At 45.0% G+C, this 23,935-nt stretch overlaps 1 long non-coding RNA gene across 1 annotated transcript in view; it reads left to right on the forward strand.

Moving 5' to 3' along the window:
• Positions 1-23,212, forward strand: part of LOC141141597 (uncharacterized) — a 25,544-nt gene extending 2,332 nt beyond the window's left edge. The window contains exons 2-3 of the long non-coding RNA XR_012244151.1: positions 3,951-4,055; positions 22,918-23,212. This is a non-coding gene — a long non-coding RNA (uncharacterized lncRNA). The remainder of the gene's footprint in view (positions 1-3,950; positions 4,056-22,917) is intronic.
• The last annotated feature ends 723 nt before the right edge of the window (positions 23,213-23,935 follow it).

The following is a 23,935-nucleotide window of genomic DNA, read 5'->3' on the forward strand; positions in this document are numbered from 1 at the left end:
TAGAGCCCCTTTAGCCTTCAGAACTGCCTTAAAGCGGAGTTCCACCCAAAATTGGAACTTCTGCTTTAAGTGATGGTGACCCCCTGACATGTCACATTTAGGGGGGGAGTGGATACCCTCCTCCTTTTTTTTTTTTTTTTTTTTTTTTTTAGAGGCATCCAGCTCCCACTTCCTCCTGGGGCTCCGCGGCGCTGGATGGAAGTTCACCCCCCCTGCAATATTCTGGGACACGTCGCAAGTCCCAGAAGATTGCCCGGCCAATCGCACAGCGCCCCCATGCATGCGCGGTGCATGCCCGGCAGTGAAGCCACAGTCGGGCGCCCACAGTTACACTGCCGGCACCGCAGCGCGGAGGTGGAGAGGAGCGGGGCTTCATTCGCCCCCGTCGCTGGACCGTGGGACAGGTGGGTGTTCGATACACTTTTTGTAGCTGCTGACTTTTAAATGGGTGGAACTCCGCTTTAATTCTTCCTGCCATGGATTCAACAAGATGTTTGAAACATTCCGCAGAGATTTTGGTCCATATTGACATGATAGCATCACGCGGTTGCTGCAAATTTGTTGGCTGCACATCCATGATGCGAATCTCCATTACATCCCAAAGGTGCTCTATTGGATTGAGATCTGGTGACTGTGGAGGCCATTGGAGTAAAGTGACTTCAGTGTCATGTTCAAGAAACCAGTGGTGAGATAATTTGAGCTTTGTGACATGGTGCATTATCCTGCTGGAAGGAGCCATCAGAAGATGGGTACACTGTAGTCCTAGAGGGATGGACATGGTCAGCAACATCCTAGGCGCCAGGTGCGAGTGTAAAAAAAAAAAAATAGTGATCAAAAGCGCCCATCTTGGCGTTTTGAATACGTTTAGACCCCTTTCACACTGTGCCGTCAGTGGTAATGCGGCGCTATTTTTAGCACCGCTTTACCATCGCTTTAGCGGCGCTATTCGGCCGCTAGCAGGGCGTTTTTAACTCCACGCTAGCGGCCGAAAAGGGGTTAAATCCGCCCGCAAAACGCTGCCGGAGCGGCGTTTTGCCGGCGGTATCGCAGCGCTTCCCCATTTAATTTCATGGGGAGGAGCGGCGAATTCACCGCTCCAAAGAAGCTGCTGGCAGGACTTTTTCTGACACCCTGCCAGCACACCGCTCCCTCGGGCTTTCACACTGGAGTGAATGGAGCAGCTGTTTTAGGTCGGTTTGCAGGCGCTATTTTTAATGCTATAGCGCCTGCAAAATGCTCCAGTGTGAAAGGGGTCTTAAGTGGAGGGGTTTGGGATCTTATAGACCCCCAGATCCCTCCATAAGAGTACCTGTCACTATCTATTACACTCACAAGATGTTTACATTCCTTGTGACAGCAATAAAAGTGATTGAAAAAAATGTAAAAGGACAGTGTAAAAATAAACTTTTAAATCTACAGAATATTGGCACCTGGCAGCCGAAAAGTCAGTATCGGCCCTGGAAAAATGATATTGGTCGACCCCTAGTTCAGGAACGAATCAGGCCTGATATTTTGCCTGAATTCGGACCTGAAAATGAGTCAGACGCACAGGATCCCTGTGCAATTCATGTCGCGGACGCTCCAGAGATATGTGAACTGGCTTCATTGAGAGCAGATCACAATCTCCTGTTGGATTTCCTATCCCTTTCTTTTTCAGTTCCAATGGGCAGGCAGACAGTAATACCGACTTGACAGGGTCGGACCCTTCCCAATCTATTCAAAACAAAAAAATCACCTAGAGATGCACTTCAGCTATATTCAAACTTTATTTCTGTTATCACCTGACCCCAACAATTGACACCACTGTGAAGGCGGTTATTGTCATTTTTACTTCTGTGACTGGTAAACTCCCCCAGTTTAGTGTTCATGGTGGAAGCTGACAGGAGAAATTGGCACTTTAGAATGTCCAGGTAATTTCATTCCTTTCATTAAAAGCTAAAGCATATTAAGAGGGCTCTGCTTTTCTGTAAATGTTTCCTTTATACACATAAAGTTCCTCTGGTGTAAAATGTACCCCCTGCCATCTTCATGGAGTTTCCTATAGTTATAAAGGTCCTAGATACAAAGACAGGTGCAGTGATTAGGATTGGGTCCCAGAAAAAGATCTTCTCTTATCCAAGAAATGTGAATTTTGGGTATCGAAAGCATTAGGCATTATAAAAAACTTCATGGTGTCACCATAACCATCTGTGGCCTGTTCACACCTATGCGAATTAGATGTGCATTTCCCCGCATCTAATTCGCATAGTTGGAGAATGTGACTGGCTCCCTATGGAGCCGGTTCACATATCTCTGGGGCGGCTGCAGAGCGCACTGCACAAAAACGCTGTGCGTCTTTGGCTCCGTTTCAGGGCCATATTCAGGCATAGAATCGGCCCTGATTTGGCCCTGAAATGGGGAACAGGGACACACAGCGCTCCTGTGCGATCCACAGCCCGGTATAGTGTGAACCCGGGCTTAGGCCCCTTTCACACTTATACGACTTGTCCCACAATTTTGTACTGCAAAATCGTATGACAAGTCGTTCTCCATTATTTTCAATGACTACCATTCATATTGGCACGACTTTAAGTCGTGCCAACTTCAAAGTAGTCCCTGCATTACTTTGGTCCAACTTCGATGCGAGTTGTACTCCATAGACCTCAATGTTAAACCCTCAAGTAGCATGCAAATCGTACCTGAATAATATAGACACGATTTCAGTACGACTTGGCACAAGCCTCACACCATGTATGTTTTCATTTGTTAATGCCAAAGTTGTGGCAAAGTAGTACTACTCCCAAATCGCGGCAAAATAGCAGCCGTAAAATTGCGCGACTTTGAAGTCGTATAAGTGTGAAAGGGGCCTTAGTGACACTTCTTCAGGGTAACTAAAGCCACCCTGAGCTTTCCTATAAGCCAATCTAGTCAGTCCACCCAAAACAGATTTTTTTTTTTTTTGTATTACTTTTTTCTTTTTAATTAACATACATCATTAGGAAATACAATGACAGTGGTCTCTAAACTGGGTCCCGTGAGCCTGAAGCTGCTTTGCTTGCCTTTATTTCGCCCTTGAGGCACAATTCCTCCCACTGACACCAACAATGGGCCACAATTCCTCCCACTGACACCAACAATGGGCCACAATTCCTCCCACTGACACCAACAATGGGCCACAATTCCTCCCACTGACACCAACAATGGGCCACAATTCCTCCCACTGACAACAATGGGACACAATTCCTCCCCTTCTGTCCACAGGCAATATGTAATCTTTGTCCTCCCACTGATCACCAAGCCTGAGGTATTGTCCACTTGCTGGGACATTTTCTAATCCCTCTGGCCACAGCAACCCTCCCTAAAGTCCGAAGTGAACTGACCCTTTGCTTATTAAGTTTGGTGACCCCCTGGTATTGGATGTAACAATACTTTTTGGATGGGTTAATTGAGAAGATAATGCCATGCGCTGCATGGCTATGGCAAGTGTATTGGTGCCAGAGCATAGGTGTGGAATGTGAAAATTATATCATTATGTTTGAAACTATAGGAACTAGAGGGTGTATATAATTGCTATGGATTGGTCTATTTGACCTCCAATGTATCTAATCAAGTCACAGGCTGATTTGTGTTGGACATTTTGTTAACACCACTAAGGACTGCACAGGCACCAGGTTTTACATGATTGTGTCATCTCTGCCGAGTAACACTTCCAGATATTCCAGATCATAGCACTCCTCCGGGCATTGCGTTTCAGAAGGATGGCATCTTTGCTCAGGCATAAGCCCAGGTCTTCATCTTCTTCCCAGATTGAAGTACTGGCCCAGAGATGACACAATCATGTAAAACCTGGTGCCTGTGCAGTCCTTAGTGGCGTTAACAAAATTACTGAGCATACATGTGTTTATTATGAAAAGATATATTGGATGTGAGGTTCACTCTAAATGATATTGTCATGTCACTTCTTTCCACAGACACGATTTTAAGGATGGTGATGGCGTACTTGTTTTGCTCTGCGCAGCCTCTGGACACGTGGCTTACCAGGAGAATTTCTGGTTCTCAGCTAACGTGGATGAAAGGTTAGACCAATCATTTATATATTAAACTAATGACAATGTAGAATAGGAATTCTGACACATTTTTAAAGAGGAAGTAAACCCTTATCGGTTTACTTCCTCTTTGTTTCCCTGCAAAGGTAAAGCATAATGGGCTACTATGGGCATAGTAGCCCCTTATGTGTCACTTACCTGACACAGGAGCCTGTGATGTCACCGCTGTCCCATCTGCTACAGAGCGTCCATCTTCTTTTCGGGTATCGTGGCTCCGGCGCTGTGATTGGCCGGAGCTGCGATGACGTCACATCCGCGCTGGTGCTGCCACTAATGGCGTGATTGCCGTTAGAAACGGCACGCTCAGTGCGCCTGCACACCGTTGTCTACGGCGCATGCGCCGTAGACATCGGTGCCTGTCTTTTGGAAATATCTCCTAAACCGTGTAGGTTAAGGAGATATTTCTTGCACCTACAGGTAAGCCTTAATCTAGGCTTACCTGTAGTTAAAAGTGGTCTGTAAGGGTTTACAACCACTTTAAGGCATTATACTGTAAAAAAGGGGGAGTGAATTTCAGAATTCTAGTCTAAAAGAGAAGTATAGGATTTATTTTTTTATTTATTTTTTTTATTAACCTACTTATCTAGGTGGATGCAGCATCAGTCCCCTGCCGGCTTGAAGACTGAGAACTAAGCGATCAAACACTGCCGATCGTATGGTTCTTTAAGCTTCATGAGCAGAGAGCTTGTAACGGTCAGTTACCGCTGTCTGCTCTGCCCCCTCTTCGCTCACTGGAGCGCTGGGCTGTGGAGGGGGGTGGTAGTGGCAGGCTCAGGCTCTCAGCGGCTCGATGAGAGGCTGAGCCAGGTGCCAGCCCAGGGCTGTGGATGGATCCCGACCATATTGTCGCAATCTTTCTACAGCCTGGACCGGCTCTTAAGATGGGTCACAGGAGCGTAGAATAAACTGCGCTCCTGTGATTCACAGGGGAGGTACAACCAAACGAGCTTCGACTGTACTTCTCCTTTTAATTACAGATCTGAACTTTGCTTTACAATGGGTGAGTAAAATAATTTAATGTAGGTATAAACCCTAACTGGATGACATTTAGTTTACTAAATCGCTGTGTATCATAAACAACTATTATTTTTTGTGTGTTTTTTTTTGTTTTGTTTTGTTTTGTTTTGTTTTTGTTTTTGTTTTTTTTCTACTCATCCTTTATTTTGCACCTTAGTGCTGCTTATCTCTTCCAGACACTTTCAGCCACTTCCTGTCTACATGCACTCCCCCCATTGCTTGGTGGATATTGGTGGACCATGCTATGTATCAGCATGGCTGTTTGCAGTCTCAGCCACGGGAACAACGTAGAGATACAATTTGGAGATAGTTGTCATTCCGTAACAGGAAGTGTCTGAACAAAGAGCTTCAAAGATACACTTTCACAAATAAAAAAAAATAAAAAGGTAGCCTAATTTCTTTCTCGAACATCACGGGACACAGAGCCACAGTAATTACTGATGGGTTATATAGGTATCACTGGTGATTGGACACTGGCACACCCTATCAGGAAGTTCAACCCCCTATATAATCCCTCCCCCTTGCAGGGATACCTCAGTTTTTACGCCAGTGTCTTAGGTGATGGACGTGTAAAGATGTCCTGTGCTGAGCTCCAAAGGGAATATCCTAAGATCCTATACTGGGGCAAGCCAGGCGAACCGGATCCATTCAAAGTGTCTTTTCATGGCCGAATTGAATGGTACCCGGGCCTCGTGTCCGAAGAAACGAGGTTTTACCCGTAATGCTTCTCTTTTTAGAGAGCTGGACCCCGCAGATCAGAAAATGGCTTTAAACTTCCTAATTTCTGGCGAGGTGCTTTACGGTCCCAGAACTGTTGGATCCCCCTACTGATGGGGGCCCCAGTCTCTGACGGTTTTTTCAAACGGAGCCCACCGTGAGAGGTGAAGATTGGGTCTGTGTAAACAGCACCCTGCGGCTGGATAAGGTAAGAGGAGATTCCACAGAATTTTTGAGTTCTAGTGGCTTTTCTCCTTTAAGGTAAATGCATGCTATGCCTATTGTGACCACCGGGGGCTGCCTAGAGCACAAACCTACACATACTGACTGTCTCAGGTGTTCAGTGCTGATTATGTCCCAGCATCTCAAAGCAGGCTGCAAGCAGGTAAGGTGGAAAGGGGGATTTCTCATGTTTGAATGTTCCCCCCAGGCTAGAGAGGGGCCACAGGGGTCTAGAAAGTGGTTATACCACCCGGGCTCTGCGGCCTAATGGCCACCATCTCTGAAGATAGCCGTTCAGGCAGATCTTGTTACCAGTCTCCCTCCTTCCCCCCCCCCCCATCCCCAGCCTTTTCTCCAGAAGCATGACAGGAGAGTCGGCAGTGCGGGAAGCGCTCGTTTTTTTCAAAACTCGAGGGGGGGGGGGGCGGTAGAGGAGGGGGCGGGATGTCAGCACAGAGTGTTTAGACTCCCACTCAGGCCAGCTGCAGGCTATTAAAGGCACTCTGTACAGGTGCACTCAGCCTTCTGAGAGACACAGAGCTGACGGTCGCATGTAAGGTGGGACACAGGCATTCTCCTAGGCAGCATTTACTGAAGTAACACCAGACTGAGCATTGGGTAGCAAGACTTTTAGCCAGACTACATCGCTCAGCGGGCAGTGTTCATTTGTATACCTCACACCTTGTTGCTTTGCACTATGGGTAGAAGAGGTTCAAGCACCCCAGGAACCAGAGACACTAGGGGATCTCGTTCAGGTTCTGAGGGCCCCCTGTCGGCAGCATCCTCCCCCCCTAAAGATGGGCCAGGGACGGCTAGCCAGGGAGAGCCATCGGGGTCAGGGGCTACACCTGCTTCTGGCACTTCAGCCCCTGTATATATTACACAAGAGGTTTTTTCCTCAACCATTAATGGTCTAGAGGAAAGATTAATGGCCGTGATTACGTCTTCACTCAGTGGAAGAAAACGCACTAGGCTTTCCTCTGTTCCCCAAGACCCTCAGACAGAGGAGCTCTGGGATAAAGGAGATGAATCCCTTTCAGAGGATCGGGATGGGATGGATGATTCCTCTTCGGAGGATTCAGGTGGAGAGGGACCCTCTGCGACTTCCCAAGAGGAGAAAGTCTTAGTGCAGATCCTCACTGGATTGGTCCGCTCCACATTTAAGTTGCCCATACCTAAAACTGCTAAAGAATCCTCTTCTGCTTTGGGGTCACTGAAACCTTTCCAAGCAGGACATGCTTTTCCTGTTCATACTTTACTTGAAAAGCTTATTTATTCTGAGTGGGATCACCCAGACAAACGTTTTTTCCGCCGAGAAAGTTTTCAACACTTTATCCGATGGAAGAAAAGTTTATTAAAATGTGGGGAATACCGGCTATTGATGCCGCCATTTCCTCCGTAAATAATAGCCTGACTTGTCCTGTAGACAATGCTCAGATGCTCAGGGATCCTGTAGATAAAAGGATGGAATCCCTATTGAAGGATGTTTTCTCCTTAGCAGGATCAGTGGCCCAACCTGCAGTAGCAGCGATTGGAGTCTGTCAATACTTAAGAGACCATGTTAAGCAGGTCATCAAAGTATTACCTGAACAGCAGGCCCAGGGGTTTGCTAACCTTCCAGCGGCCTTATGCTTTGTGGTTGACGCCATTAGAGATTCTATCGTGCAAACCTCCCGTCTTTCACTGGGGTTGGTGCATATACGTAGAATCCTATGGTTGAAAAATTGGTCAGCCGAAGCACCATGTAATAAGCTACTGGCTGGGTTTCCATTTCATGGTGCAAGGTTGTTTGTAGAGGACTTGGATAACTATATCAAGAGAATCTCTTGTGGGAAAAGCACTCTCTTACCTGTCAAGAAGAAGAGTAAGCGTCCCTCTTTCAAACGGACTCTTTCCCCAGCGCCGGGGGCTTCAGCCTCCAGGCAGTCTCGACGGCCGCCTCCATCGGGGTCCAGAGACAAGAGTCAACCCCAGGGACAAAAGAAGTCCTGGGGAAAGAAGCCTACTAGGCAAAACACTAAGACCTCTGCATGAGGGGGCGCCCCCGCTCACTCGAGTGGGGGGAAGACTGCAACAGTTCTCAGAGCTCTGGCACGAGGACTTCCAGGACAGATGGGTAGTCTCCACGGTAACCTTAGGGTACAAGCTGGAGTTTCAGGAATTCCCTTCTCCTCGGTTCCTCAGATCAAATGTTCCCAGAGATCCAGAGAAGAAGCAGTCGCTCCTTCTAGCGTTAGAGCGACTTTTGTCGCAGGAGGTCATTATGATAGTTCCCGCAAAGGACCAGGGATTGGGCTTCTATTCCAACCTTTTTACGGTCCAAAAGCCAAATGGGGATGTCAGGCCCATTTTGGACTTAAGGGATCTGAACCGATTCCTAAGGATTCAATCCTTCCGCATGGAATCAATTCGAACAGTAGTTCCCACCCTGCAGGGAGGAGAATTTCTGGCATCAATAGACATCAGAGATGCATATCTGCATGTGCCCATTTTTCCTGCTCATCAGAAGTTTCTGCGCTTCGAGGTAGGAGGGCGCCATTTCCAGTTTGTGGCTCTGCCTTTTGGGATAGCCACTGCACCTCGAGTGTTCACAAAGATCTTGGCTCCTCCTCTGGCCAGATTAAGGGCTCAGGGTATAGCTGTCATAGCATACCTAGACGACCTGCTCTTGATAGACCGGTCGGTAGCCTCTTTGAATGGAAACTTGAGGACCACGGTCAGGTATCTAGAACACCTGGGTTGGATCCTCAACTTAGAAAAGTCTTTCCTAAAACCAGTAAGAAGACTGGAGTATTTAGGTCTGATTATAGATACAAGCCAGGAGAAAATATTTCTACCCCAGGCAAAGATCACTGCTTTGAGAGAGCTGATTCTGACAGTAAGGACCAAGAAGGGTCCCTCAGTCCGCCTTTGTATGAGGCTACTAGGGAAGATGGTGTCTTCATTCGAAGCAGTTCCCTATGCTCAGTTTCACTCAAGAATGCTGCAACACAGTATTCTGTCGACCTGGAACAAGAAGGTTCAGGCATTAGACTTTCCGATGCACCTGTCGCATGCGGTGCGTCAGAGCCTCAATTGGTGGCTCATACCCGAAAACCTGCAGAAGGGGAAATCCTTTCTACCGGTTACCTGGATGGTGGTAACAACAGATGCCAGTCTGTCAGGTTGGGGAGCAGTTCTGGAACAGGCTGCAGTCCAAGGGGTATGGTCCAAGACAGAGAGGACCTTACCCATCAACATTCTGGAGATCCGGGCGATACATATAGCTCTAAAAGCCTGGACTATCAGGCTACAGGGTTGTCCGGTCAGGATCCAGTCCGACAATGCCACAGCAGTGGCTTATGTCAATCATCAAGGAGGCACCCGTAGCCGAGCTGCTCAAAAAGAGGTGAACCAGATCTTAGTCTGGGCAGAGATGCATGTGCCATGCATATCGGCAGTTTTCATCCCGGGAATAGAGAATTGGCAGGCGGACTATCTAAGTTGCCAGCAGTTACTTCCAGGGGAATGGTCTCTGCATCCCGACGTCTTTTGGGCCATATGCCAAAGATGGGGGGTTCCAGATGTAGATCTCTTTGCATCCCGATTCAACAAAAAGATAGACAGATTTGTGGCAAGGACAAAAGATCCTCTTGCATGCGGGACGGATGCGTTGGTGATTCCGTGGCATTGGTTCTCACTGATTTACGCATTCCCGCCTATTCTGCTACTACCACGACTCCTTCGCAGGATCAGGCAGGAAAGGAAGTCGGTACTTCTGGTGGCCCCCGCTTGACCCAGAAGGACTTGGTATGCAGAAATAGTAAGGATGACGGTGGGTTCCCCGTGGACCCTACCGGTACGCCCAGACCTGTTATCTCAGGGTCCAGTGTTCCATCCTGCCTTACAAACGCTAAATTTGACGGTTTGGCTATTGAGACCCACGTTCTGAAGAGTCGTGGGCTCTCAGGTCCTGTCATATCTACCTTGATTAATGCAAGGAAGCCAGCTTCCAGGATGATTTATCATAGAGTCTGGAAGGCTTATATAACCTGGTGTGAATCCAGAGGTTGGCATCCCAGGAAATATGTCCTAGGTAGAATCCTTGATTTTCTACAGATGGGATTAGAGATGAAGCTGGCCTTGAGTACCATCAAGGGCCAGGTCTCTGCTTTATCAGTATTATTTCAGCGGCCACTTGCTTCGCGTTCATTGGTCCGAAACTTTATGCAGGGGGTGATGCGTCTTAATCCTCCGGTTAAAGCGCCCCTAAACCCCTGGGACTTGAATTTGGTCCTGGCTGTGTTACAGAAACAGCCTTTTGAACCAATAAGTCAGATTCCTTTGGTCTTGTTGACAAGGAAATTAATTTTTCTGGTGGCCATCTCTTCTGCTAGAAGAGTATCAGAATTAGCAGCTCTTTCCTGTAAGGAGCCTTATTTGATTATACACAAGGATAGAGTGGTACTACGCCCTCATCCTAGTTTTTTACCGAAGGTGGTTTCTGATTTTCATTTAAACCAAGACATTGTTCTACCTTCCTTTTTTCCAGATCCCTGTGCTCCGGAAGAGAGATCTCTACATTCGTTGGATGTAGTAAGAGCAGTTAAGGCCTATCTAGGGGCAACTGCTCAGATCCGCAAGACGGATGTTTTGTTTGTGCTATATCAACAACAGAAAGAGGAGACAAGGGAGTCCCCAGAAAGCAAAAAAGGGGAATGGTCAACTACCGTAGCCGTAGTTGACCATTCCCCTTTTTTGCTTTCTGGGGACTCCCTTGTCTTCTCTTTCTGTTGTTGATATAGTGCCATTGCTTTTAGGGCAGGTATCCCGTCACATATTGACGAATCGGCTGGTACTCTATTTGCTGTTTGCTACTTTGGTGAGTGTGGATTCAAGGACCTTTTACCCCCCATTTTTTGTTTTGTTTGTGCTGCCAGAGGGTCCCAATAGAGGACAGGCAGCGTCAAAAGCTACCATTTCTAAATGGATTCGACAGTTGATCATTCAAGCTTACGGTTTGAAACAGAAGATTCCTCCGTTTCAGATCAGGGCACATTCCACAAGGGCTATTGGTGCTTCTTGGGCAGTGCATCACCGGGCCTCTATGGCTCAAATCTGCAAGGCCGCAACCTGGTCTTCAGTTCATACATTCACCAGATTCTATCAGGTGGATGTGAGAAGGCATGAGGATATCGCCTTTGGGCGTAGTGTGCTGCAGGCAGCGGTACAGGGTCCTCAGGTCTGATTGCACCCTACTTGGTCGTGGTTCCCCCCCCTCAGGTAGCATTGCTCTGGGACATCCCATCAGTAATTACTGTGGCTCTGTGTCCGTGATGTTCGAGAAAGAAAATAGGATTTTTTAAAACAGCTTACCTGTAAAATCCTTTTCTTTCGAAGGACATCACGGGACACAGAGGTCCCGCCCCTCTTCTAATACACTATATTGCTTGGCTACAAAACTGAGGTATCCCTGCAAGGGGGAGGGATTATATAGGGGGTTGAACTTCCTGATAGGGTGTGCCAGTGTCCAATCACCAGTGATACCTATATAACCCATCAGTAATTACTGTGGCTCTGTGTCCCGTGATGTCCTTCGAAAGAAAAGGATTTTACAGGTAAGCTGTTTTAAAAAATCCTATTTTTTTTTTTTTTATATATAATGTGAAAGATGATGTTATGCCGAGTAAATAGATATCTAACATGTCATGCTTTAAAGGGGTTGTAAAGGTAAATTTTTTTTTTTTTTTTTTTTAAATAACAAACATGTTATACTTACCTTCACTGTGCAGCTCGTTCTGCACAGAGTGGCCCCGAACCTGGTCTTCTGGGGTCCCTCGGCGGCTGTTTCAGCTCCTCCCCGCAAGCATTCACCACCTTAATGCGAGCTCCCTCGCATGGTGGTGAGTGCTTGCGGGCGCGCTCCCGTGATACAGCCGGCAGCTATAGCCGCTCGCTGTATCACTCGGCCCCGCCCCCCGGCGCGCCGCGTCATCGGATGTGATTGACAGCAGCGCGAGCCAATGGCTGCGCTGCTTTCAATCCATCCACTGCAGCCAATCAGCGACCAGGCTGAGCTGCAATGGAGATGACGAGAATGAGCAGCGGAGATTCGAGGTGTCAGGTAAGTAAAACGGGGGGGCTGGGGGCGGCGGTATTGTCAAAAGTTTTTTCACCTTAATGCATAGAATGCATTAAGGTGAAAACATTTTTACCTTTACAACCCCTTTAAGATTATGCACGCTCATGGAATGGGGACAAACTACGGTACTTAAAAATCTCCATAGGCGACGCTTTAATAATTTCTGCAGGTTACCAGTTTAGAGCCCATTCACACCTGAGCGTTTTGTAGCTTGAAAACTGAAGCTACAAAACGATTGAGGGGAAAAAAAATCCACAATTCTCTATGGAGATGGTTCACATCTCCACTCCATGTCGCCTGAAGCTCAAACAAGTTCTGGACCCTTTTTTGTCGCGCGAATTGGGCAGATTTGGGCGTTTTTGGAGCAGGAAGCAGATGACAAAATCTAACAACATAGCAACATATGATGAAACAGATGATCATTTTTCCTATTGGCTAAAAAAAAAAAATGCCAAAGCTCAAAAACTTCAGACAACACTGCATGGAAACGCGCAAACATGCCCAAAAAAACACGTGACAAAACGCCGGAAGAAACGCTCAAAAACGCTACGCTCAGGTGTGAATGCAGCCTAAGAGTTACAGAGGAGGTCTTGTGCTAAAATTATTGCTCTCGCTCTGATCACGGCGATACCTCACGTGTGGTTTGAACACTGTTTGTTTATATTTGCAGTCGTGACTTGCGTATGCATTCGCTTCTGCGTGCGAGCATGAAGGGATGGGACGCTTTAAATATTATCTTATTTTTTTGTTTTTAGACTCTCCTCCCCTTTTTCAAAAAAATAAAAACAAAATTCTGATCACTTTTATTGCTGTCAGAAGGAATGTAAACATCACTTGTGACAGTAATAGGCAGTGACCAGTACTCTTTATGGAGGGATCTGGTGTCTGGAAGACCCCAAATCCTTCCTTTTCACTTAAATCATTCAAAAAGCCAAGTTGGGCTGTTTTGAATACTGTCTTTTATTAACCACTTGCCGACCGGGCCATAGCCGGCTACAGCGCGGTTGGCTTATTCTGGGAGGGCGTCCATGGACCTCCTCCCAGAGTTACTCTTGCGCAACCCGTGGGGCGCGCTCCCAGAAATATCTGTGACCACCAGGTCCGGAAGACCCAGCGCATCACGAATTACGGTAAATGGCCGCTGGTAGCGGGCGTTTACCAGGTGATTGCTCCATCAAATGACGGAGCAATCACTTGTAAACAAACCGGCGTCAAGTCATGACGCTGGTTCCTTCCTCCCCTCTCTGTACCGATCTGTACAGTGCGAGGGGGAGAGATCGTTTGTAGCAGTGCTGTGGCTGGATCTGTAGTGTCCACAGCGCTGCTCAGTGCCAATACTCTGCAGTACTCTGCCATGCTGCCAATAAATTTTAACAGAAACAACTTTTTTTTTTTTTGATTTATAGCGCAAAAAATAAAAAAACCCAGTGGTGATTATTAAATACCACCAAAAGAGAGCTCTATTTGTGTGAAAAACAGGACAAACATTTCATATGGGTACTGTGTGAGAGCACCGAAAGCTGAAAATTCATCTGGTTAGGAAGGGGGTTTAAGTGCCCAGTGGTAAAAAAAAAAAAAAAAAAAAGCGTTTGAAAAATTGCTGCGCGAATACCGTGTGAGATAAAGATACAATGACCACCATTTTATTCCCTAGCGGGCTTCCCCACTGATAGATGAATGTAAAGAATGCCGGCAATAGAAAAACATTTTTAAAAAAAAATTATTTTTAAAAAACCGGCGTGGGGTCCCCCCAGAATCCATACCAGACCCTTACCAGACTTTAAAAGAAAAAAAAATGCGTTTGAAAAATTGCCGCTCCAATACTGTGCAAGATAAAGTTACAACGACCACCATTTTATTCCCTAGGGTCTCTGCTAAAAATACATATATTAAACCTGTATAATGTTTGGGGGTTCTGAGTAATTTTCTAGCAAAAAAATTATGATTTTTACATGTAGGAGAGAAGTGTCAGAATTGGCCTGGGTGGCAAGTGGTTAAGACATGATGCCCGAGATACTGAAAAATAGATGGTCACAAACACAACTTCTCCTGCGCTTGGGGGTGTGTCCGCTCAGGATATGCTACATCTTCATCTCGGTTTTAGATGGATAAGCCACGTCTTGCTGCCCTCTTAGGACTGGGGAATTGTGATAAACTGGAACCACAAGAAAGAGACCGAAAGGGCGCACCGACCTAGTGCATTATTCTAAAACCATGAATTTTATTAGTCAAAAGTGGTAAGTATTATACTCACAAATAGTCAGAGCTCCTCATATAATGCAGCATCAAGGCTCCTCACATGGTACAGCATCGTTTCTCAAAGTTCCTTCCTCAGAGAAAAAGGTCAGACCTCGAAACGCGTTAGCATATTATAGCTTCACCTCCAGACACGTGATTTGATGTATTATGGACTGAACGATGCTGTACCATGTGAGAAGCCTTGATGCTGCATTATGTGATGAACCCTGATTTGACTCTGAATTGACTATTTGTGAGTACAATTTTTACCACTTTTTGAGTAATAAAATTCATGGTTTTGGGATAATGCACTAGGTCAGTGCTAGACATGTGCAGAACAGAAAAAATTGTTTAGTTACGGATAGATTTGTTCTGTTACTGAATTCGTTTCATTGGTTTCAGAATTCTTTTCGTTAAAAATTGTTTTATTTATTATTTTCTAATGTATTCCAACTTTTCAGAATGATTAGATTTTTTTGGATCGGTCAAAAAAACGATCAACCGATTCGAATTCTGTGTGAAGAAATAGCTGGTTGTTAAGCAGTGGGTCGGGAAGCCGACTGCCCGCGTCCTTAACAACCCTAAATCGTCATCTGTTGGCAGGCTTCCCCACTGACAGATGAATATAGAGAATGCCGGCAATTGCCCGGCAATAGAAAAATGTTTAAAAAGAGAGCCAAAATTATTCTTAAAAAAAACGGCGTGTGATCCCCCCCAAAATCCATATCAGACCCTTATATGAGCATGCAGCCTGGCAGGTCAGCAAAGTGGGGGGGGAATTCCAGCGGCCTCCTGAACAATACCAGGCCACGTGCCCTCAACATGGGTGGGTGCTTTGGGGCAGGGGGGGCTCTGCACCTCCCCCACTCCAAAGCACCTTGTCCCCATATTGAAGGAGTTGTGTTTGTCTGGGTCTGCGGGTGGGGGGCTTATCAGAATTTGGAAGCCCCCTTCCATCGTCCATCATGATGCCCGCTGACCCGAAAAATGTCAAAAAGCGCTTTGCCTCCTAAGAGGCTACCCGCTGTCTGCCCTCTCTTCAGCTTTGTGAGCTCTTAAATAGGCAAGGGGCGGGGTCACCCAGTGGCACCGCCCTTTCTGACATCACATGATGCCTCTTAAAGTGGAGTTCCACCCACTTTTACAACTCTTCAGCATCCCTCACTAAACTCTGCACTGTAAACGAATTGGATATTTTTTCATTTTTTTTTTTCTCAGCACCTACTGTATATCTGCTGCATTCATTTTTCACTTTCCCCTCCCTGGCCGTGGCCCATCGCATCATTTCCTGTTTGCAATGCCTTCTGGGAAGGGGCGGCAACTTCCTCTGACACTGCCGTTGCTATGGAAACCTGACCTGAAACCTATTACACTGCTTGTGCTGCACTGAGCATGTGCGAGATCTGCAAGGATGAGATCCAGGAAGAAGTAGTCTGGCTTCAGATGCCCACACTTAAGATGGCCACGGCCTGCCTTAAGTTTATAAAATAACAAACTACTGCTATAAACTAACAAAACAGACCTTAGTTTACAGACTAACTTTATTAGAATACATTAAGCTTATGTATTATAGGGGTATTTTTATTTTAAAAGTATAATTTCGGCCGGAACACCACTTTAACCACTTCAGCCCCGGAAGAATTTACCCCCTTTTTGCGATTCGGCACTGCGTCGCTTTAACTGATAATTGCACGGTCGTGCGACGTGGCTCCCAAACAAAATTGACGTCCTTTTTTTTCCTACAAATAGTTTTGGTGGTATTTGATCACCTCTGCAGTTTTTATTTTTTGCGCTATAAACACAAATAGAGCGTCAATTTTGAAATAAACGCCTTATTTTTTACTTTTTGGTATAAATATCCCCCAAAAATATATAAAAAAAACAATTTTTTTCCTCAGTTTAGGCTGATACGTATTCTTCTACATATTTTTGGTAAAAAAAAATCGCAATAAGCGATTATTGATCGGTTTGCGCAAAAGTTATAGCATTTACAAAATAGGGGATAGTTTTATGGCATTTTTATTAATAATTTTTTTTTTTTAAATGGCGGCGATCAGCGATTTTTATCATGACTGCGACATTATGGCGGACACATCGGACATTTTTGACACATTTTTGGACCATTGTCATTTATACAGCAATCAATGCTATAAAAATGCACTGATTCCTGTGTAAATGACACTGGCAGTGAAGGGGTTAACCACTAGGGGGCGGGGAGGGGTTAAATCAGTACTAGGGAGTGTTTTATAACTGTCAGGGGGATTGGCTGTGTGTGTGACATCACTGATCTCTGCTCCGATGACAGGGAGCAGAGATCGAGTGACCCTGTCACTAGGCAGAACGGGGAGATGCTGTTTACATCAGCATCTCCCCGTTCTTCCTCCCCGTGAGGCAATCGCGGGTATCCCCACGGCGATCGAGTCGTGCTGGCCGTCTCTTAAAGGGCAACGTACTGGTACGTGGTTTTGCCTGTACGAGCCCTTCTGCCGCAGTATATCTACGTGAGGCGGTCGGCAAACGGTTAAGAGGCAAAGTGTTTTTAATTTTTTTTTTGTTTTTGTTTTTGTTTTTCGGTTTGGCGGGCGTCGTGATGGACGATGGATACATCGAGAGACACTTTTTTTTTTCTTTTAATAAAGGAATTGTCAAACTGTTTCCTGTCTTTCTTTCCTTGACACTTTTTTTTTTGGTGAATGAATGGGTGCGGGTACGATGCCTGATACCCATTCACATGGGGGGACGTGTCGAGATCTGGCTGCTTCCAGATTCCGATAAGCACCCCCCCCTCCCCCCCCCCCCCCCCCATGTTGAGGGCATGTGGCCTGGTATGGTTCAGGAGGGGGGGCGCTTGTGCGTCTTTCCCCCCCCAACCCCTTTTTCCTGACCTGCATGCTCAGATAAGGGTCTGGTATGGATTTTGTGGGGGACCCCATGCCTTTGTTTAAAAAAAAAAAAAATTTCTATTGCCGGGCATTCTTTATCTTTATATTCATCTGTCAATGGGGAAGCCCGCTGACAGATGACTCATGGCGATTGACATGGGCGGCCAGCTTCCTGGCCCGCTGCTTAACAACCAGCTATTTCTTCACATAGAATTCAAATCGGTCGATAGGTCGAAAAACTATCATTTTTGTAAATATTTTATTATACCTTTTCATGTGACAACACTGAAGAAATGAAACTTTGCTACAATGTAAAGTAGTGATTGTACAGCTTTAGGGCTGTAACTAACGATTATTTTTATAATCGATTAGTTGGCCGATTTATTGTTTTGATTAATCGGATAATAACCTTAAAGTGTGGTGTATAATTTAATATGTAAAGTTAAAAAAAAAAGGTAATTTATTCTTAAAAATCTCTATGCAGTGGTAAATATAAATAACCAACTATATGGTTAGGGAGCAAAATCTCGAATCCACTCTGAGAATAACGGACAGAAGAGATATACTGTATATACTATTAGAGGAGATATATACTGTATATAATATTGGAGGTTGAATCTGGTAAATAGCATCAGACTCAGAGATCACATTTTTTTCTTTAGACCCCTTTCACACTATGGCGCACATAATGTGCCCTGCCTCCCACGTAATGTGGCTTGCCTCCATGTAAAAGTTTACTTTAAATGTAACTGTAATGCCTTCTATTACCTCCAGTCTATCAGCCTCCACCTTCTATGGGTTCAGATGCTGATCTTCCTTGAGTCTTTTTTTTTTTTTTTTTTTTTTTTTTAGTTAAAAACAAACATGTTATACTTACCTGCTCTGTGTAATGGTTTTGCACAGAGCAGCTCCGATCCTTCTCTTCTGGGGTCCCCAACCGATGCTTCTGGCTCCTCCTGCCTTCAGAATGCCCCAATAGCAAGCTCCAAATTATAGCCTAGAGTGCCCCTATAGCAAGGTAAAAAAACTCTGCCTTTAGAATCAATCACTTCCTGCCCAGGACTACATGTCCAATGAGGCATTGCTCCTCACACATTCACAAGTTCTCAGGCACTTACTGACATGTATGGACGGTGTACTGAACTGTATGTGTGCTGCACTGTATTTCCTGATATGTAAACAATGCATTCTGTATGCAGGCCAACTAATTGGCTGGCCGATTAATCGATTATGAAAATAGTTGACAACTATTTTCATAATCGATTAGTTGCCGATTAATTGATTAGTTGTTTCAGGCCTATACAGCTTGCATAACAGTGTAAATTTGCTGTCCCCTCAAAATAACTCAACACACAGCCATTAATGTCAAAACTGCTGGCAACAAAAATGAGTACACCCCTAAGTGAATATGTCCAAATTGTGCCCAAAGTGTCTATTTTGTGTGGCCACCATTTTTTCCAGCACTGCCTTAACCCTCTTGGGCATGGAGTTCACCAGAGCTTCACAGGTTGCCACTGGAGTCCTCTTCCACTCCTACATGATGACACGGAGCTGGTGAATGTTAGAGACCTTGCCCTCCTCCACTTTCTATTTGAGGATGCCCCACAGATCCACAATAGGGTTTAGGTCTGGAGACATGCTTGGCCAGTCCATCACCTTTACCTTCAGCTTCTTTAGCAAGGCAGTGGTCATCTTGGAAGTGTGTTTGGGGTCCTTATCAAGTTAGTACTGCCCTGCGGCCCAGTCTCCAAAGGGAGGGGATCATGCTCTGCTTCAGTATGTCACAGTACATGTTGGCATTCATGGTTCCCTCAATGAACTGTAGCTCCCCTGTGCCGGCAGTACTCATGCAGCCCCAGACCATGACACTCCCACCACCATGCTTGACTTGTAGGCAAGACACTTGTCTTTGTACTTCTCACCTGTTTGCTGCCACACACCCTTGACACCATCTGAACCAAATAAGTTTATCTTGGTCTCATCAGACCACAGGACATGGTTCCAGTAATCCATGTCCTTAGTCTGCTTGTCTTCAGCTAGCTGTTTGCAGACTTTCTTGTGCATCATCCTTACAAGAGGCTTCCTTCTGGGAAGACAGCCATGCAGACCAATTTGATGCAGTGTGCAGCGTATGGTCTGAGCACTGACAGGCTGACCCCCCCACCCCTTCAACCTCTACAGCAATACTGGTAGCACTCATACGTCTATTTCCCAAAAGACAATCTCTGGATATGATGCTGAGCATGTGCACTCAACTTCTTTGGTGGACCATGGCGAGGCCTGTTCTGAGTGGAACCTGTCCTGTAAAACCATTTTATGGTCTTGGCCACTGTACTGCAGCTCAGTTTCAGGGTCTTGCCAGTCTTTTTATAGCCTAGGCCATCTTTATGTAGAGCAACAATTCTTTTTTTTTTTTTTTTTTCAGATCCTCAGAGAGTTCTTTGCCATGAAGTGTCATGTTGAACTTCCAGTGACCTGTATGAGAGAGTGAGAGCGATAACACCAAATTTAACACACCTGCTCCCTATTCACACCTGAGACCTTGTAACACTAATGAGTCACATGACACCGGGGAGGGAAAATGGCTAATTGGGCCCAATTTGGACATTTTCAATTAGGGGTGTACTCACTTTTGTTGCCAGCAGTTTAGACATTAATGGCTGTGTTGAGTTATTTTGAGGGGACTGCAAATTTACACTGTTATACAAGCTGTACACTCACTACTTTACATTGTAGCAAAGTGTCATTTCTTCAGTGTTGTCACATGAATATATATTAAAATATTTACAAAAATGTGAGGGGTGCACTCACTTTTGTGAGATACTGTGTGTATGTATATATATTTATTTATTTTTTTTTATACTGGTAATGGCGGTGATAGTGCGTCCGCCAATCTAACACTGACATCACCAGTGGCACCAATTCAGTGATAATACTATACACTGTGACTGTACTGATGACACTGGCTGGGAAGGGGGTGAATATCTCAGAGTAATCAAGGGGTTTAGAGTGCCTAAGAAGTCTTAATGTGTGTATTATGTGCTGCTTTTTACTAAATATATATTTGTTCCTTCTCCTTGCGTGCCCTGTACCCGTGAGAGGCCAGAGACGTACAGGTACATCATGTCTTTAGGAGCCGCCTGTCCCCACTACAAAACAGATGGGCAGTCCTAAAGAGGTTAATACAAAGACATTTTAGACAACTGTGCACTTCCAACCGTGTGGTAACAGTTTGGGGAAGGCCGTTGTCTTTTGCAGCATGGCTGTACCCCTGTGTACAATTCCAGCTCCGTGAAGATGTGGTTTGGTGTGGATGAACTTCAGTGTCCTATTCAGAGCCCTGACCTCAACCCCACTGAACACCATTGGGAATTGAAAATTGGAAAGCAGATTGCAAGCTGGGTCTTCTCATCCAACATCACTATCTGTCCTCACAAATGTTTTTGACTGAATGGGCACACATTTCCACAGGCTTCCTCCACTGGACAATCTTTCCAGAAGAGTGTAGGTTGTGATGACTGTAGGTGGAAGCCATGGTCATGGTTTTGGAATGGGATGACCAACAAGTTCATATAGGTGCGATGACCAGGTGTCTGCAGACCTTTGGCCATATAGAATATATCGGTGCTCTAACTACTGTGGCTACTAAACTCTAAAATATCAGTTTGGGGTAGACTGATCCTTAAAGCTGAACTCCATCTTTTGATATTTACATAATAGCTGAGCACCGATCAGATACTCTACTGTGTTCCAGGTATGAGACAGGAAGGTCTCGGCTCCAACACGAAACACAGTAACATCTTTTCTCGGATACCTGTGTTTCAGAACTTTTGTATTTCTGCAACTCGAATGCCCTGTACCCTTTTTTTTTTTTTTTTCTGCATTTTTCTAAAAATTCATAAAAACAAAAATTGTCAGTTCTTCAAAAAAATTCCTTTGGCTGCCAGTAAGCTTTTATGTTCTTTGCTATGTACTCACATAGCTTCATACAGCTCAGCAAACTACTGCTTCCTCTCCATGGCCATCCAGCATACAACCCGTCATACAAAACTACTTCTGTGTTCCCTCTCACTCTGACCTTCCAGCATAAAAATCTATCACAATATCGCACAAGATAGCCACACTGGTGCCACCTTGTGACTGACCAAAACTCTGCACTGAACAGTAATCACTTGGCAGGGAAGATGTGGGTCGACCATAAATGGTTTGAATCTCGGCTTGTTCAGCAGGGGTCCAGCCGAGATTCGCTCCATGCATGGGCAGACTGAGTGTGTCTAAGTCAATCTATTGATTGGCCTGCCTTAGGAGATGCTTCCTTCTGTGCTGCATCAATTCCTGTGCCTAGGCTAACTTACCTAGCACATAAATACTGCGTCCAAAAAAAAAAGAGGTAGATATAAAGAAAAAATAATTTACAGTTACTGCAAAGCTCCGATAGGTGTACTTTAGGTTTTTGAAAGGTGATCCAAGCTGAATTTCCTACTAGGTGCAGGGGGCTATGCATAGTAAATCCTACATGTGTATCTGAACTGTGAGCACAGGATGACCCAATGCCTTATTTCGCTGTGTGGATTCAAGAGGTCGCCCATTGATGGAATATAAATATACGTATATAATATGACCACCACTACCTTCTTCTCATCTTCATTTTATGGACTCCTGTGGTGAGATATGGACTTTTCTTCTGCTGTAGTTGAGGTCTCCTTTGGGATGCATTACTGTGAATTAAGACTCCTCATAATGTCTATAGTAAGTGTGTGTGTGGGGGGGGGGGCATTGGGATTTTGCACCCAAGGGACAGAATACAGCTAGTTGGTTATTGAACCCACTAGCATCTACCAAAAGCTGAAATGTCATTTTTAAACACTAACCCTTCAGCTGCATGAGTACCTAAAATGCACCATTATATATTGACTATCTATGATATTTAAATGTTTAACTATTTAAGTGGCGTTCCACCCACAAAATTAACTGTACATTAACTGGAAAAAACATTCAAAATCCCCCCCCCATTCTTGTTCAGGGCTGTTGCTATGGGGTCTCTTGTAATCTGCTCCCTTCCTCTCCACAGTGTCTCACGTCGCTTCCCTCGGCGCCTGTGTTCACTAGTGCTCCTGGGAGGGAGATGTGCGTCATCATTTCCAAGGAGTCACTGGGCAGCGCCAAGGGCTAGAATCCCAGTATTTGATAGGCTTATCAAGGTTGCCATCACAACGGGGTGGGCACTTCCACTGCCCGTTGTGATGGCAACCTGAGAAGTTTCCTGCGCTGTTAAATGAGCTTGCTGCGCATGCGCTAGAACAAACGGTGCATGCCGGTTATTCAGCAGCACCGAAACCCGGAAGTTTATGCTTGTGGGCTTCGTATGCCCACAAGCAACATGGAACCGCGCATGACAGGGAAATATAAGGTTAGTTTTTAAAAAATAACAAATATAGTGGCGCTATTAGTAAGAATAGTGATTGCAGCATTGCATTAAGATCATCTTAACAGATGCGTTTTAGAATTTTTTTTTTTTTTTTTTTTTTTTTTTTTTTTTTTTTTTTTAATATGTCGGTGGAACTTCGATTTAAATACAAATGTGGTATTCTTGTCTTTGTGTATAATTTTTTTTATTATTTATTTTAACATGCAGCAGCCGGTGATGTCATCGTTACATGCGCTCGGAAGGAACAGCATACCCGTGGCTCGACCATTCAAGCTGCCGCAGCCCGCTGCCCGGGAGGAAGCCCGGTTGAAGATGGAACTTTTTGAAGATGGATTTTTTTTGTTTTTGTTTTTCACTATACTGGGGTCCAGTGCATTATTGATGCTTTTCAGTGCATTTACACTGTATACAAGCTGTACACTCACTACTTTACATTGTAGCAAAGTGTCATTTCTTCAGTGTTTTAACATAAAAAGATAATAAAATATTTACAAAAATGTGAGTGGTGTACTCATTTTTGTGTGTGTGTCTATAGATATAGATAGCGATATAAATACAGTAGATAGATATAGATATAGTAATTTCTTTATATTTGACTAGATATATGCATGGAATTATACATTTCTTGATGGTTACACTTTTTACAACTAGCAAAAGTATGTAGGCATAGGACACACCCCCTGCCATGTGCCTTTTAACCACTTGCTTACTGGGCACCTAAACCCCCTTCCTGCCCAGACCAGTTTTCAGCTTTTAGCGCTGTCACTCTTTGAATGACAATTGCGTGGTTATACAACACTGTACCCAAATTACATTTTTATCATTTTTTTTTTCCCCACAAATTAGAGCTTTCTTTTTGGTGGTATTTGATCACCTCTGGGTTTATTTTATTAAAAAAGACTGACATTTAAAAAAAACAAAAAACAAAACAAAACCATTTTATATTATTAATACATTTTTCTCCTTCATTGATGTACGCTGATGAGGCTGCATTGATGGGCACTGATAAGGCAACACTGATGGGCACTGATAAGGTGGCACTGATGGGCGGCACCGTTGGGCACTGGTAGGTGACACTAGGGCACTGATTGGCACCACTGGTGGGAATTGATAGGTGGCACTTGTAGGCATTGATAGGTGGCACTGATTCGTGGCACTGGCAGGTGGTACTAGTGGGCACATATGAGGCGGCTTCGCCTCTTCCTCTTCGAGACCGATGTCCCTT

The sequence above is a fragment of the Aquarana catesbeiana genome, linkage group LG04, assembly GCF_042186555.1.
Source record: "Aquarana catesbeiana isolate 2022-GZ linkage group LG04, ASM4218655v1, whole genome shotgun sequence".
Lineage (NCBI taxonomy): Eukaryota > Metazoa > Chordata > Amphibia > Anura > Ranidae > Aquarana > Aquarana catesbeiana.